The 17,698-nt window shown below is 46.0% G+C and overlaps 1 long non-coding RNA gene and 1 pseudogene across 1 annotated transcript in view; one reads left to right on the forward strand and one right to left on the reverse strand.

Annotated features, from left to right (window-relative positions):
- Positions 1–5,466: 5,466 nt before the first annotated feature.
- LOC146207807 (uncharacterized) overlaps positions 5,467–17,698 on the reverse strand; it is a 42,398-nt gene continuing 30,166 nt past the window's right edge. The window contains exon 3 of the long non-coding RNA XR_014704257.1: positions 5,467–5,934. This is a non-coding gene — a long non-coding RNA (uncharacterized LOC146207807). The remainder of the gene's footprint in view (positions 5,935–17,698) is intronic.
- Positions 14,009–14,926, forward strand: LOC146207808 (uncharacterized; annotated as a pseudogene).

Genomic DNA, 17,698 nt, shown 5'->3' on the forward strand with positions numbered 1-17,698 from the left:
GGTTCGAACCTGCCTTTGTGACTGCTGGCCATCTCTTGCGTGAGCTGAGGGTCAGAGTGGAAATCGCTGAAGTGTATGCATGAAAGGTATAGCGGGGATAAGCGGTGCTACGCACCTACTTCGTATTTGATTAACTATTCAAATCAGCCATATTTTTTATTGCTCGAAGTGAGAAAAAATTACGAGGGTCTTCAGCGACTAAAGTAGTGAAAGGCGAAAACCCGAGGTCTCATCTTATCTAGCGTGCCTGCACTTAAAGCGCGCCAAGGAACGCCACGCGACAGGAGCGATGGCGTACTATCCAAACGCGCACTACTGTGCCTTTCGTACAGAAGTAATCCTACACTTGAACGCGCACCAAGGAACACCCCGCGACAAGAGCGATGGCGTATGATCGAAACGCACACTTGTCGGAGAGTGTGACAGATACTGCGCCGGTCATGACGTGAAACGGAAGCGGGTACAACGTCACACTGGCTTCCCGCCAAACCTGCCAAATTCGGCAGAGCAAATATCGTCGCTCCACGGAGCGATCCGGGATCGACACGAGATCCCGATCTGCGATTGGAACAGACAACTCGCGCTCCGGTTCTGCCATTGGAATAGAACTTCTCTGGCCAGAGCAGAAAAAACTGCTCCGGATCTGCCATTGGAATTCAACACTAGATGTCTCTTAAAAGGAGAATGGCGAAAGCCTACCCTTCTTGTCTTATAATTTGCCTCCCATCGTTAGCCTCTTGTGGGCATTCGTTGCAGTACTACATATAATTGGTTTAGAGAAAAGGAAAGGCGCAGTATCTATCACACTCTCCAGCGTGTTTGGACGGTACACCATCGCTCCTGTCGCGTGGCGTTCCTTGGCGCACGTTCAAGTGTAGCATTGCAGATAGCAGGAACGCTAGACAAGATTACTTTTATCAGCGTTCGCTACATATAACTATAATTGGTTTGCAGGAAAGAAAAGGCGCAATATATCACACACACTCCGACAAGTGTGCGTTTGGACGGTCCCTCCTGTCGCGTGACGTTCCTTGGCGCGCGTTCAAGTGTGGGATTGCAGATGGCAGGAACGCGCATCCCGCCTCGGCAATCAGAACGCTGCAAAAGCGGGACACACTGTCCACGATAGCATGAGCCATTGAAGGCTTTCGCCTTAATAATGGTAATTGGTTCACGGGAAAGGAAACTATCTGTCACACTGCACTAAACTTCGCACGTGGGCGAGTTCATGTTTCTGCTTTTTGCATACTGACCTCGCCCACTGACAACCCGCCCCGCCACGTGGAGCTTATCTGGGTGCCTGCGCACTCGCGGAACCCTGACAACGAGGCCGCCAACAGCTTAGCCCGAGGTTTGAATGCCAGGCACAGGCGGTCCCAACGTCGGAGTTCTCCCGTGAGCGCATGCACACGTTTAAGGAGATGACTCAGGCCTACCGGGTCGAGAGACAGATCTACCCCCCACCTCACTCCTCCCTCAGCAATCACCACCAAACACTGGCGCCGCCTCCAGATGCGAACCCTCCCATCGCCTTACATTAGGTCCCGTTACCACCCCACTCTCACCGTCCCCTCTTGCACCCTTTGCAACCACCCCACTGCCACCCTCGCCCACATTCTATTCCAATGCCCGGCGGATCCTCCCCCGCGGGGTCTGGAGCACTTCACCACCTGGAAGGAATGAGACGCTTCTATGCTCCGAGGACCTGGTCCGGCAAAAGACCGCCACAGACCGAGCTGCCGACGTCATGCGTGAACCGTAGGAACATGAACGTTTGAGTGCAGTGGGGCCGTGCGGGAGACCAGGGGCCTGCGCGCCCCGAACTCTTCTGTTAAAATAAATATTTTTACTACTACTACTACTACTGGCTGAGCCTGGCCCTGATGGGAATGGGACAGGTGGGTCGCTGCCGCTTGCGGCGGGGGCTAGCCTGCCACCTAATTTTTATTTGTTGTAGACCGTCATTGCACCCGCCAGCCACCAAGTGGTAGACGACGGTTGTTGTGGCGCCTTTTTTATTCTCTTTTCTATTCTGTCCGCACGAGGGCACCGCCGGGGTGGTACAGTGGTAAGACGCCCGACTACTGTCCGAAATACCCGGGTCCGAACTCGACGGCTGCATTTCGGTGGAGGCGAAACAAAGAGGCGTCCGTGTGCTGTGCGATGTCAGCGCACGTTAAAGATCCCCAGGTGGTCGAAATTACTCTGAAGCCCTCCACTATGCCTCTTCTTTCTCTTTCCACCTTAACTCCCACCTTCCTCCCTTCCCTTATGGTGCGGTTCAGGTGTCCACAGACACAAGTGTGACAGATACTGCGCCTTTCCCTTCCTGTGAACCAATTATGTCCGCACGAGGCAATGGAGGTGGCTAAGCTACAGAGCCAGTAGCAGGCCCGTGCATTTTCTTTTCCTTCTTCCTACAGCCAAAGCATCGCACACGGACGCGTCTTCGTTTCGCCTCCATCGAAACGCAGCCGCCGCGGTCGGGATAGTTCCCGGGCACTCTGGCCCAGTAGTCGGGAGTCTTGCCAAAATCTATCAGAAAATAGTCCAATGCAGCACAAGCAATAGCAAAGTGTAGAATATGGATGAGGAAGGCAGCAGACACGCAGTAAGGGCCGCATGCCGCGCTTCGTGGGGTCTAACACACGAAGCGCGGGATAGTCAGTTTGCCTCTGCCAGTATCACTAAGTATAACGAGCTAAGTATAACTCTGTTGGACAAATAAAAGTTGTCTCTCTCTTGGCAGGCATGCAAAAAGTAGCTAAAGCTGGTGTGCGAAGTAGAAGCAAAGTCGATCTTTTACGCTTGTGCATCACTCGAGGAGAGGTCGTTGGCCTTCTCAAACCTGCAAATACACCGCTCACTGTAGTATCTTTTTATCGTCATCCAGGAAAAGCATCTCCTAACTGTGGTTGGATAAGTTTTCTCTGCAATAAGTACCCGGGCACCAAAATTTTAATTGGTGGAGGTATCAACGGTGCTCATACTTTGTGGGCCTACCCTATGGATTCTTCCCGGGATGCCCATATTCATGACAGTTTTCTAGACTATTCATTTTATCTTCTAAACAGACTGCAAACTTCAACGTGGAGATGATGGGGCGGTCTGTATTCGAATCCCTAACTTATTATGATAGTTAGGAACCGACAACCCTCGTTGGGATGTTGAACCAGATACTTGGGGCAGCGACCACAGCCCTACCGTAATCTCCATTACTCCTTTGTGCCTGCGGAAAATATGCCGCACCATTTGATTGACATCTTGGGATGCTGTTTGCTCAGATAATCCGGCTATGAAATTGATATACCGCTCTCTCTACGCTTTCGGCTCTTTTGACGACTCACACATTCTCCACTACTGTAAATAAGGATGATCGGAACCCGGACATGCACCTTTTAAATCCCTGGGCTTTTCGTCGCCAGGCGGATCGTTATGCTTATCATAACCCCGATGAGCCTTCAGCTATTCTTGCTCTTCATCGAGCACATGCACGGCGCTACCCAAAGCGAATTAGCAGGGAACGCTAGGCTGCATTGTGTGCACGCCTCTCCTGTACACAGGCAATCAACATCTTTGGCAGGTATTTCACACCATGGAACACCCTTTTCAAATATCTGATTACACCGAAAGCATTCGCCCGGCCCTGAATGTGGATGTAGCTTGATTTGCACAACAGGCAGCTCACTAGTATTTCCAAAATTACTATAGTCCTACTCCTCCTCCGGTGTTATCAAAGTCTAAACCCCCTGATTAGATTAACAGATTACTAGACTTCACTATAACAAAATTGCTATCATCCATTTATCGCCTCAAGAAAAACACTGCCCCCGGATACGACAGCAGACTTAATTCCTTGTTTCGTAATTTGGAAGGGTCTGCTTTAGTCTCTGCTCGATATGTTCAATGAGGTGTGGCATTCTGGAGTAATTCCGAGAGAATGGAAACATTTTATTGTAGTGCCATTACACAAATCAGGTCAATCGCCAGTTTCTCTAACGGCCTTCTGCCCTATTTCCTTTACGCCTACGATCTGAAAGCATTAACACTTCCTAGCAGCTCGCCTGCTAAAATGGTGGTTGGAATCGAATGACTTATCCAGAATCACAAATCGGGTTCTGTCCTCAAACAGGAATGGAAGACTGTTGCTGACGTACTAAACACTGTATAGATATACTTGACTATTCTCCCAAGTAATTTGTTCGTATTGTGATTGCTACAGACATCACAAAGGCATATGATAATGTCCTTCACTCTGCAATTCTTAGCTGCCTTCAGGATCTTGGTCTCCCGAATCGATTTCTTCTCTCAATTCACTCCTTTGTAACAAACAGAACCTTTCACATTCACGTGCATTGGAAGCCTTTTGGTCACTTAACCTCCAATCAAAGGGTGCCGTAGGGCTCCGTCCTCCTCCCCACATTATTTAACGTGGCATTTACTCCTCTTGTCCGAGCCCTAGAAAACATGCCTTCTATACATGTTCTTGCATGTGCCAACAATGCAACCTTGCGGCCCTGTCATCCAGATGCGTCTGTACAACAGTTGGCACTCCAACATACGCTGGATATCTTAACATCTGAACTCCCCGCTTTGGGTCTGTCCCTATCTTGTAATAAACCATGTTTCGGTCGCATCAGAAACAAACCTGGTTAACGAAAAGCAGCCCCTTTTACTTTTACGGTAGGTAATTCTTAAATTCATCAAGTGGAATGTGATTGTGTTCTAGGTCTTCTTCATACATCAGGAACTGAAATCCCTTGGCTAAATGCTACCCATAGATCGGCTGACGCTACACTTGGTCTGATTCGTCACATAGATATGTGCTCAGGCGCAGCGCATTCTGATACTGCTCGCCAAACCATGCGCTCCATCCATCAGCCTAGCCACACTAGCCACATATAGTGTCAGTTCAGTTCAGTCGTATCCCACTCTTCGTGACCCTATGGACCATATCACGCCATGCTTTCCAGTCTCTCACTATCTTCCTAACATTGCAGAACTTTATCTGCAGTGCCTCGGGGATGCCATCTAACCATAGAGTTCGCTGCCTGCCCCTTCTCCGGTAACCTTCAACCTTTCCCAACATCAAAGCTTTCTCCAGCGACTCCTCTCTTCTCATCAGATGACCAAAGTAGCTGAGCTTTAACTTAGAATATGACCCTCCAATGAGCAGTCAGGGTTTATGGTCGACTTAACCATAGCCTCCTTTATACTCTCTCTGCCTGTCAATGCGCCGCGCGAACAATACAGCGGCGCCGTCGGGTAGACTGACGTAGGCGTTGAGGCGCACGGGTACGAACGGTGGCGTAGGGGCAGGAGCGCTGCTCGAGAGGTAACTGCTACTAAGCATGAATCGTACATATTTAGTGTATTTATTTGTAAGGCCGACATCCTCTATGCATAAGAAGGGATCACGATACTTGTTAGGCAATGACACCAAAGCTATGACATTTTATGTGAGGAAGTTTCAAGAAATGTGTGCATGGATGGAAAAACTACATGACTGCTCTGCTAGCATCAATGGTAATAGAAAAATTACAATGCTGTGGTAAAACAAAATTTAGGAAAATAAGCCCCCGCATTTATTTACACATTTTACAACAGCAGCTATGCTACAAGAGTAACTACTTTTACAGCTTCATGACTTTTCGTCAGAATGGCTTCTGTCAAAGCAGCAGCTTATACAAATCATTCTTGTCTGTTATTGAAGAGGCGTAATTCACCACCAGTAGTAGGGTGTCTGATGAATCTAGTTGCCACAAGTAGAGAAAAATGTCCACCACGACTGCTGTCGCTGACAGTGCACTTGAGCAAGCTTGATTACAGGTGGCTGGAACAGACGCATCGGTCAGGTTTTTCAGTGAATTTCGAAGTCGTGGGTTTTCTTTTAAGCTTGTCTCCACAAACAGCTGCAGCGTGACTTCTTGTGATCTGTAAGAAACATTGGAATTTGTAAGGAGGACAATGTCTGTATCAGCTGTTACTTTCAATAATTCAGCGCGTCGTGCAAGCAATTTTTTTTTTACTTGGAAAACAAATATGCGCATCGCATCTTTCAGTTTCGCTGACTCCAAAGTAAATGACACAACAGGTAAAGCTTGTGTTTTTATTTTATCACATATTTGCGCAATTAGCCTATACATTGCAAAAGCAAAAAAAAATCCTGCGCTGGAGCACATGCAACATACCAAACAGACGAACTAACCTGGAAGAAAATTAGCACCGCAGAAGGAAATTAGCACTTGGTGACAGAAAAATTTCAAAGATGTCTGCATAGGGAAATTTACGGAGCATGTCAGAAACGCTACGCGGTTTAAATATAGTGATTAGTATAAATTTCCCTCTAAAAATGCAGTAATGCAGATCAACTATGCCTGCCCACTTACAATGCTGGAGCAGTGGAAACTTGTTCTGTCCGGACCACTTTGTCTGGTGTGCGTATGCCCATTTTGTGCCAATAAAGAAGTGCACAATTATGTAAAACTACAATATTTTCGCAGGTCAACTATTCCCAACGACTTAGCGACCACCCACTCAACGCTTGGATCTTATGCAAGACAAATGGCACTGCGCTTGTTGCCCATTGCACTTTCATAGCAGATAAAGGTGAGACATGCTCACATGGGGCTTATCTCGTTGCTACGAAAACTGGAGTGCGCATCAGGAACTCAGTTTCATGCACCCGGAAAAAAATATCTGGCTGCCAGCCTATGTTGAAAAAGTGCAGTTTAAACAGCTGGAAGATATCAGCTTCACCTCATCAAGAGGACGCAAAGAGCAGAGCGATGGCACACGAGCTGAAGGTCAGCAAAAGAGGAGGTTGGAAATTCCAGGACCTTCTACAGAGGAACTGAATGCACTTTATGATGAAATCAGAAAAGATGGTGCGGTACCAGCACTTTTCTCTGCGCTTAAGGATAGATGTGATGTGTTTCCAACCAACTAAAAAGCCAGTAGCACACCTAAAAAATCTGTTCACCGACGGTGCGTTAGGCGACAGCTATGAGGTGCTTGTGAACAAAGCAAGAGATTTCATGTCTACTTTCATCATTTCAGAGGACACCGTAAAGGAAGTAGTCATTAACGAAGCAGCAGGACACCATAAAGGAAGTAGAGTCCTTAACGAAGCAGCAGAGTGACTCTCCACACTGGTTCCTTTACAGAGCACGAAGAATAACTGCTTTTTCTATGAAGAAAGCATGCCATACTAAAGTAACAAATCCTAGTGTGTCCTTAATCAAAGAGATTTGCCATCCAGAAGCCCAAACTATAAAAGTAACAGCTATCATGTGGGGTAGGAATCGTGAGAAGGATGCCTTAGCAGCTTGCACACATAGTGAAGGCACAAAACTTGACAATTTCAAATGGTCCAAGTCAGGCCTGCACCTCAGCACTGGTATCCTTTTGCTGGGGCTACACCAGATGCTCTGGTCTCGTGTAGCTGCTGCGGAAAAGGTGTGGCAAAGTTTAAATGTCCATACGTGCTTAGGAATGCAACTGCATTCAGTGATTAAAGCACGTGCCTGACTGAAGTTAATGGGATCATGCAGCTTCAGAAAAGCCATGTGTAATTATTATCAAGTGCAGACACAGATGGCTGTGTGCCGTGAAGTACTGCGACTTTGTGGTTTGGGCATCGACTCTCCTTCACATAGAATGCATCAAGTGGGATGAAGATTTCTGTGAAAACATCTCAATTTCAGGAAGGTTCTTTGTGAATGCAGTGCTCCCTGGACTGTATGCCAAGTATTTCACCAACAGTGCTGGCACAGCTAACTGCCTTTTGTGGACAGGTGTATCGTTTTTGTAATGAACCAGAGACTGGCAAAATGGTTGCTTCTGACAGTGAAGCCTGCATGTAAAAATGGTTTCATTTGTCTTGCGCTGAACTGACACGAGCACCTAAAACTAAGCAGTGGTACTGCCCACATTGCAGAGGAGGCAAATAGAAGAAGTATGCTTAATTTTGGTTTTATTGCATACGGTATGTTGTGATGGCAGAGGCTTCAGTGTGCTTCAAACTCGTCCAACTTTTATGCATCTCTACAGTTGATGCTTATTTGTATTTTCCTCTGTAGTGCATATGTGTGCGTATATCACAAGACTTAGTGTATTTAACCTCTGCCTAGTTGCACTTTCCATAGTCAAGGATTCACAGAATCCTGTCTGGCGAGGGGCAAACATAGTGGCTGAAGAAAACATACACTCAGCAAGTACTGAAAAAAAGTTTAAAACATAATTCAAACCATTTCTTAGCCGTAATTTAAAGAAACTTTTTTTTTTTTTCAATACTTGGTGAGTGTACGTTCTGATGTATACATATGTTATTTGGTTCCTTCCCTAGGAGACTACCTAAACAATATCTATATACAGACATGCTCGAGTCACCTGCAACCCAAAAAGTGGCCAAATTCTTTCACAAATATGACACGGAATCTTCTCAGTTCACCTCAAAGTTTTCTCAACTGACACATGGCTTAGGTACCATTCAAAGGCTGGGATAATTTAAGTACAGTGATTCTTCTTGCTGGGTGCAGAAATGACAGCTCCCTTTTATAGGAGATATTTTAGTGCAGTCAACATATTAAAAATGATAAATGCTGGCATCATCATCATCAGCCGGACTACACCCACTGTAGGGCGAAGGCCTCCCCCATTTTCTGCCAATTACCCCTGTCCTGTGCAAGCTGCATCCACTTGACCCTTATCCATCTTATCCACCCATCTAATTTTCTGCTGCCCCCTGCAACGCTTACCTTCCCTTGGAATCAAATTGGTTACCCTTAGAGACTATCGGTTATTCTCTCTTCAAACTACATGTCCTGCCCAAGCAAATTTCGTTTAATTTTGACTGGAATATTACTAGCTTGAGTTATTTCTCTGACCCACTCTGCATGCTTCCTATCTCTTAACGTTACACCTACCATTTTCCGTTTTATGGCCCTCTGCATTGCCCTTAACTCTTTTAATTAAACTCCATGTTTCAGCCCCACAGACAAGTAAATGCAAATGTTACACACTTTCCTCTCGAGTAACACTGGTAAGCTGTTTGTCATAATGTTTGAGTACCTTCCAAATGCACTCCATCCGAATCTTATTTTCCTAGTTATTTCCCTTTCGCGGTTCAGCTCTGCGGTCACTACCTGTCCTAAATACATATTTGCCTACCACTTCAGATACTGCATTATCAATTTTAAACTGTTGTTCCTTTCCCAGGCTGTTTAGCATTACTTTAGTCTTCTGCATATTAATCTTTAAGCCTACCTTTCTGCTTCTCCTGTCTAGATCATTTATCATTAGTTGCAGTTGGTTTCCTGAGTTACTTAAAAAGGCAAAGTCATCAGCAAAATGCAGATTACTGAGATATTCTCCAGTGACCCTGATGCTTAACTGCTCCCACTCCATGCCTTTGAATACACTCTCTAAGCAAGCTGTAAATAGCACTAGGGAGATCATATCACCATGCCTAACATCTTTCTTAACTGGAAGTTTATCACTTTCTTTATGCAGAACTATGGTTGCTGTGCAGCCACTATAGATATCTTCTAGTACTTTCACATATGGCTCACCTACACCCCGACTTCACAATGCCTGCATGACTGCTGAGGTTTCAGTTCTGAATCAAATGCTTTCCGATAGTCATTGAATGCTATGTATAAAGGCTTGTTATATTCAGATCACTTTTCGATTACCTGGTTTATAGTGTGGATATGATCGATGGTAGAGCACCCTTTCCGAAATCCTGCTTGATCCTTTGGTTGATTTAAGTCTAAGGTTGTCTTGATCCTATTTGCGATTACCTTGGTAAATACCTTGTACATAACTAATAGTAAGCTGATTGATCTGTAATTTTTCAAGTCTTTAGCGTCCACTTATTTATTAAGATGTTAGCGTCCTTCCGCAATTCCGGTACTTTCGATGTGATCATACATTCCTTATACAGGATGGCCAGTTTTTCAAGCACTATATCCCCTCTGTCCTTCAACAAATCTGTAGTTACCTGATCCTCCTGAGCTGCTTTCCCTTTTTTTCATAGCTACTAAGGATTTCTTAAACTCGTCCTTTGTTACTGGCAGAACATCTGATTGCTTTTCATTACAGCCAACTTCATTCTTGTCCCGACTACTATGGCTACTGTAGGAGTCTGTTGTGTTGTGTTGGGTTTATTGGCGCATAAGCAACTGAGGCTATCATGCGCCAAGCTCGAGGTTAAAAAGCCAGTTTGGTGTATTTATGAATTGTAATTTGTTTTGGGTTATACTGTGTGTATGATATTGGCTTCTTTTAGAAAACTAATAATGCAGGATAAGTTGATAAGGGCATCTTCACCTAAAAACAATGCTGGGTGAAAAGGAGTTTGTTGCAGAATTTTGTGAAATGTTTTTTCTTACTGTTTTAAATTTTTTACATGTAAAAATTTTATATATTTACAATAAAAATAGGACGTAAAACATTTTTATGAATTATGCACTTAAAGGTCCACTGAAACGGCCACCAAGAAGCCACTGATAAACGTGTTCAGTGTGTAGAACAAATTCTTTTGGGCATTAACCCAAAGTATAACTCCTTGCAACAAAGCCAGTGATTTATTATTAATTTTTAAAAACAGCGGTTTTTGAAATTCGCGGGCAGAGAGGTCGTTGCTTGGCGGTGTCGCATGGAACTATTCCCTTAAATTGTGACGTCACGGGTGGGTTGACTGGCAAGGCTTGAGAGAAGCTGACATTCGCTGTGGCCACTGCAGCCATGACGTCACAGACACACTTCCGGTAGCTGCGAAAGTCGTCTGCTCGTGCGCTGCTCGAACTATGGGCGGGCTGTTGTTACACAGCTCGCCGTCCTTATCGGTTAGGCGGCCATTGCGCATCAAGTACAACAATTCAGAAGCGATGCAGTGATCGGCGGAACCAAGCTGCATTTACAAATATTTATATAATATGGTTTCAAGAGTACCGGAGTGTCGTCTGACGAGGCGTCAACAGCACGGTCAAGCACCGCACGATGGCAGCACCTCCTCGACCGCCGTAAACACCGTCGCTATAGGGGAGAAAACCTGGGCCAGGGGGCGCTGCGCCGCTCTGTGCGTCAGTGCCCTCCATGGAGACCCCGTCAAAATCTACGCGCAGCCCGGCCGCGTCGTCTGCTAGCCGCCGCATAGAAAAGCATGTTGTCGTCTGCTCCGCGCTGCTTTCTAGCACGTGTTTGCGCGCGCGCGCTCGGTTGTTTCTCTCCTCCTCCAGCCGCATTGTGGCCACCGTTGCGCTCTAACAATGAGGGGGGAAGAAGAAAGAAAGAAAAGAACTAGAAGGAAAATAATGACGGCGCACTTTTTTCGCGAAGCTTGTGTGGAAACGGTAACGGGATGGTTGTGGGCCTTTCTTTTTTTCTTTTTTTTTTGGGGGGGGGGGGGGGGGATATCTCGTACCGTTCGTGTGTCGTACTTCTCTAACTGGCGGTGCTGAAGCAGCCATCGTGGAACCGGGTCGGCCTCAAGAAACAGATATTCGTCATTAATGCGATCACTTTACGTCAATCATCCTATCCTCATACGCGATCCTGCTTCGGGAGCTCAAAACTGCGCGTTCGCTATAGGAGATAACTGAACTAGGAATTGCGCAGCGTAACAGTGGAATTAAGAAGACAAAGATTTCCGTGGAGAGATGTCCCCGTCTGCATGGAAAGTCGACAGACATTTCCTCGCTGTTCGTCTCGTGGAGAGGAAACTGCCGCAAAAATGGCATGCCTCGGCTTCTGGGGAATGACCCAGGTCGTTAAGAAACCCCTCATCGTTAACGGTAGCTAGGTCATTGATTTCGGATGGCAGCGCCGCAGCAGTGAACTTCCCCTGGCCGGTGTCGGCAGGAACCAAAGGGTAAGGCGGCATGCTTTGTGCCTTTGTAGGGAACGCATCCTAAACGCGCCGAAAACAGGCCCCCCGGCGCCGGCAGCACTGCCTAAAACGTTTGTCCCCAAAGAGCTGAATAGGCCCCTTTCAAGTGAGCAGTCACAAAGGGAAAGGAAGGAGCACTCGAAGGCTGGACCCTTCATTCTGTGAACAAGGACAGAGGCATCAAGAGGTGCCGCCTCAAGTCCTTCAAGATACCTGTCGTTTGCCTCCCGCCTTCAAGCAGCGAATTCGCGTTCATTTTTTTTTGTATGTCTGAGCCTGCCAACAAGCGCTCTTTGAAAACAATGTCCGGCGATCAATTCATCATAATTTCTTGCTTTCAAAAGCACCGATAAAAAACATGCCTCCAGCCAGCCTCTATGTCAGCCGGGGCACAGAAAAAAGCAAAATTAAGAAATCCCACTGGCAAAGAGCGCCGGCTTTGCGCGCGAGAACGCGCCGCCAACCCCCCTCTTCCTCACTCTCCTTCTCCCGCTCCGCGTGCACGCGCGGCTGAACGTAGCACGCGCTCCCGAGCGAGCGGGCTGCGCAGACTCCGCAGACAGCCGCGCACAGTGCGGGCGCGGATGCGCGTAGGTTTTGTAGTTCCTCTCCGCTCCGCTGGAAACCGAGCGCTGGCGTCGCGGAGCAAACTCCAGCTTTGGTTCCCTATGGCCCCTCTTCCCGCATACCGTACGCGCACGACACGGCGGATCGTTAGCACAGATGTCCGAAATAAAGCGTGCTAAAATTTGTTGGCGTCTGGAATACTGAGCCGAATATCAAGCATGATGCCCTCTTGAGGATCGCTGACCAGCAGCAAATTGCTGGTAAGAGCGATAGCCGTGGTCAAGCCAGTTGCCACTGGTGAATTTTGGCTTATCTGGTCTGCTAGTACTAGCTCTGCGATTAATGCGCCGCCAGAGTTATTCCTATAATTATTTTATTACGGTAGGATTGGATTCACAATGAGGCAGTTTCATAAGTAGACGATTTACAACAGCGTTGATCAGTTCCAAAGCGCCGACCGCCTCAGCTTCTAAGCGAAAAAATTGAGGCCTAGCGATGACTAGGGACGGTCCCGCATGGCGCTGTCGTTCGCTGCGCTCGCGCGCCCCACCCCAGCGGTAATTGTGTAACGTACCTCAGCCTGCTCATGACATCGTGTGCTGCCAGCGTTGCAAACTCGTATACTTTCATAGCTAAGGCCGCGCATTTTTTGACGTTATGCTCAGCAACAAGCCGTTAAAACGATATGCAAGCAAGACAAGGCTTCAGTACGCAGCTGCTGCGCTGTCGGCCGCAATCGAAGACGTCAGGCGGCACCATATTCTATAAATTGATCATTAAACGCGATACAGTGGGCAAATGAATAACTATGTGAAGCAGACCTACTCATACGTGTCGTGCACTCGGGCACCGATGAGTAGCATCCGTCAACAGACGCCGACATAACCTCGGTTAACAATGCAAACCGAGGTCGCCAAGCTCGGTTTGCGATAACCGCGGTTAGTGGTGTAACCATGGTTTGGCCCGCCGTGTAAGATGTAACATGGGCTAACCTCGGGTTCGCGGTTACACTAACCGTCGCTACGCAAACTAGCAAACTCCTCAGGCATGTGCGAGCAAGGACGGTTTGACGCGAGTACGCCAGCGAGCGAGCGCGTGGCAACCGAGAGGTCGTTGAAGTGACGTATTTCTGGGTGGAGCTTTGAACTTGCTTGTATTTTTTTTTTTGTGGCTTCCTTCACCGTACGAGTTGAGAGGGAAAATTGGAAGGGTCATTTTTAATCGCCGATATCTCTGGTGTTGCAGAAGCTAGATCGAAAATTTTTGCGGGCGAACGATGGGTGGTTCATTATCTATCAGTGTTATTGCGTTGTTTACCCTTCTTGGTGACCCATTTCAGTGGACCTTTAATTTGTAAATTGATTCCTGATATTTTTCTAGGTGGACATACCCCAACCGTGTGGTCGCATTAAGGCAGACGGGCTAAAATAGAAAAATATTAATGAACTCCAAGAAGCACTTCAAGAAGCAAGAGCTCTGGCCACTGAGAAGAGAATATATGTTGCTATTGCTGACTGCTCTTCTCATTGTAATCATGGCTTCAACGAAATGGAGGGTTTTAGCCAGACTGTAGATAAGAGTAGTTGAGCAAACAGGTGTGCTGGTGAGGGAAGGCATCACATCTGTTTCTGACATGAAAAAGTACCTACATTACCATGTGCATGATGTGCTTTTTCCAGGTAAAGAAAAACCTGACAGCAGTAGCAGAGCATTTTTCCCCACTGCTAAGGACATTAGTAACCACATCCAAAACACTCTCCGGAAAGACCGCTTCAGCGCTGTTGACCAAAAAAATGCACTTTAATCTGGTCACAAAAATTGAAATTGAGCAACCTGAAAGTTCAGTACTTTTTCAGCCATATGCTGTAAGCAAGAGTGAAAGTAGTTGCATGTCTGATAATATGGAAGAGAGTGTTGCGAGTGAGTACGAGCAGACACTGCTTTTTTGTTATCAATCAAAATTTATGAAAAATATGCTTTCAAAATATGGAAGTGCAGTTATCTGCTTAGATTCTACACACAAAAAAAGTGATTGTCCTCCCACTTTTTCTTATTACAAAAACACCATCAGGCTAGACAACTGTTGGTGCATTTATTGTGCACTTTGAAACTGCTGCTTTCATAGCTGAAGTTTTGAATGTTTTCAAAAAATGGGCTGGTCATCTTTCACCACAATATTGGCTGGTGGACTACTGTAAAGCCGAGATGAACGCCATACGGCAAACATTTCCTGAAAGTAGAATATCAATCTGTGATTTTTGCAGGTGCCAGGCATGGCATATGTGGCTCCGCAGAACAGAAAATGGTATTGGACATCCTGGCGAAGCTCTGAACCTTATGAAACGTGTAGGGGCAATGCTTGTAATGCTGATGAATTTCAAACAGCATTTGAAGAACTTGTGTATTTGGAGTATTAGAAGAATGAAAGGTTTCAATGTTATTTTGAAACAGTTTGGCTTGCTGTGAAGAAGCTTTGGGTCCTTTTCTACTGCCTTGAATATGACGTCTTCACGACAAACAATAATATTGAGGCACAAAACAGAGTACTCAAGACACACTACGTGAAAAGTGCAAGTGGGAAGCGATCTCTAACTTCCCTTGATACTATGCTGATACATTCATACCTTCCAGACTGTGAAAAATATGTGGAAGCAGAAATGAGGCAGTCTGCACTTTACAGACAGCACAGCGAGAACGCCCCGCATACCTGCATGGACAACCTCACAGCTTTATCAAGCATACGTTGAGGAAGATTGCAAATGCAGAAGAATACACACAAGCTGATATAGCTGCGCTGCGCACTGAAGGAACATTTTGTGTCCGTTCTGAAAGAACTGGGGACGTTTCTCACATTGTTGACTTTAGCAAGCCCACTTGCACTTGCCTTGGCTTCTGTAAACATATTACCCTTTAAACACTTCTGTGCCCTTTTTTAAATTTGCTGATAGGCATTCTTTTTTGTCATTACCTCATGCCTACCTGAATGGGCCACACATTACTTCGAACCTTTCTACGCCAACACTTTCATCATCCTGCAGTGATGCTGAGGCAGATGAAAGCTCAACAGAAACCTCTAGGGCTGCAGTGTCTGAGCCACCAGTTCCTACAGGGTCTTCAGAAATGCATAGAAAAACGGTGGAAGGTTGGGAAAAGTGCAGTTCGATCCCCTATCATTGTCATAATGAGGAAGTTCTCTCCAAAATGAATGTTTTTTTTTACTATGCTTTCAGAAGGCTAGCCAGTTCTGTGCCAGAAGGATGTTCATCACTGAAACCTCTGCCTAAACAAAGGCGGCTGCATGACAAATGACACCATTACAATTATTGCTTCAGAAAGGCACAGTTGTGCCCTGTCTCTCATTTCACCAAATAATTGAGCAGTCTTTTTTTTCTTTTACTGAAGGGTATAGGACGATGCCTCAGTAACCTGTGATTCATTGATAATGGTGCCTTGCAAAGTAACTCAGGTGATAAATTTAGTTGGTTGGTTTGTGGGGTTTAGCACCATAAAGCGACTCAGGCTATGAGAGACGCCGTAGTGGAGGACTCCGGAAATTTCGGCCACCTGGGGTTCTTTAACGTGCACTGACATCGCACAGCACACGGGCGCCTTGCTTTTCGCTTCCATTGAAAAGCGGCCGCCGAGGCCGGGACTTGATCCCGCGTCCTTGGGAACAGTAGTCGAGCGTCGTAACCACTGCGTCACCGCGGCAGGGTGGTGATGAATTTAGACAGGCAAAGTAAAACAATAGGACTAAAATTCTATATAGAGAAAACAAAAGTAACACTTAACAGGCTAGGGTATCAAGCAGGAGTTTATGATAGGTAGCAAGAACCTGAAAGTGATTAGGATTAGTACAGGTATAGCAACTGCCTGTCTCTTTGATAGCAGTCAAATAACTAGAAAAATAAAATTGACGTAGAGTACATTTGGCCGATACTAGCTCTCAGATCATGAATGGCAGCTGCCCAGTGGTCTCCCCCCAAAAAATAAATAGTACATGTGACAGCTGTATCTTTTCGGCACTTACCTATGGGGCAGCAATGAGGAGGCTAATAAAAAGGGTTCAACATAACTTTTAGACAGTGCAGATAGCTTTGGTATAGAAAATGATATGTTTAGTACTAAGAGACAGAAAGTGAGCAGATAGTGGTCAAGAATAAACGTGAGTTATTACTATGCTAATTGAAACTAAGAAATGGACATGCTAGGGCATTTAATATTGTTACGGCGAGCGCTGCGCCAGAAAAAGAAGAGGCGCGAGACGAGCACAAGACGAGCGCGTGGCGCCAGCGCGAGGGTTAGAGAAAAAAAGAAGAGCGCCGGGGCAAGTGGTGTTTGCCTGGTGTCCTCCGTTCTTCTGTGTCTATCTCTAGGTGGGCACAGCGTCCCACATTTTGGTGTCAGAAGTGGGTATTGTGGGACGCTGTGCTTTACTGGAAAAGTTCAAATAGTAATCAGGAGTGGGTTCATGCAAGGTGACATAATGCTTTCACTACTCACGGCATGTCCTCATGAGAAATGAAAACTTGTTATAAACGCTAACAGCACACTAGCAACTTCTTCTGCTGATGACAGATATCTGAGTAACTTAGGGGAAGAACTGTAATGCACACCAGAGGACCTGAACGTGTCCAGGGTGATAATAGGACTTAAAAGTGACATCAAGAAAACTGAAGTAAGTTAGCGAGGTATGAGAAGCAGAAAATACACTTGTCTATGCCAAGTAGCACTGCTCATCAGGAACCCAAAAATAAAGTTACCAGTGGAAGGAGTAACTGAGGGCAGCTTAAATGCCCCTTCAAGTGAAAAACCACACCTTACTAATATCTCTAACACGAAGCTAACATCAAAGAAGGTGAAATGGATGTGAGCAGGATACGTAACATGTAAGACAGGATAACTGAAAGTTACCTCACATAACAAACAGGGCGGAAGGGAGTCAAGTAAGCTGACAAAATGAGGAAATTCAAAAGCCACAGCTGGTGCTGGAAATAGAAGTGAATGAGTGAACGGAAGCTAATAACGAATGAAAGGAAAAGGTGGCTCCATAAGTCATTTCATATTGTAATTTTTTGTTCCTTTCACAGTCAGATGCAGTGCCTAACATGGTAGCAATGGAAAAAGAGGGACTGAGGAAAAGCCTAGAGGGCCTTAAGGATGCAGGAGTCACGGTATGCACTTTGACTACCGGTAATTCCAGGCTTCTGTACTTCACTATAACATAAAAGGCAATCT

The sequence above is a fragment of the Amblyomma maculatum genome, chromosome 1 (genome assembly GCF_055883805.1).
Source record: "Amblyomma maculatum isolate TAMU_Amacu chromosome 1, ASM5588380v1, whole genome shotgun sequence".
NCBI lineage: Eukaryota > Metazoa > Arthropoda > Arachnida > Ixodida > Ixodidae > Amblyomma > Amblyomma maculatum.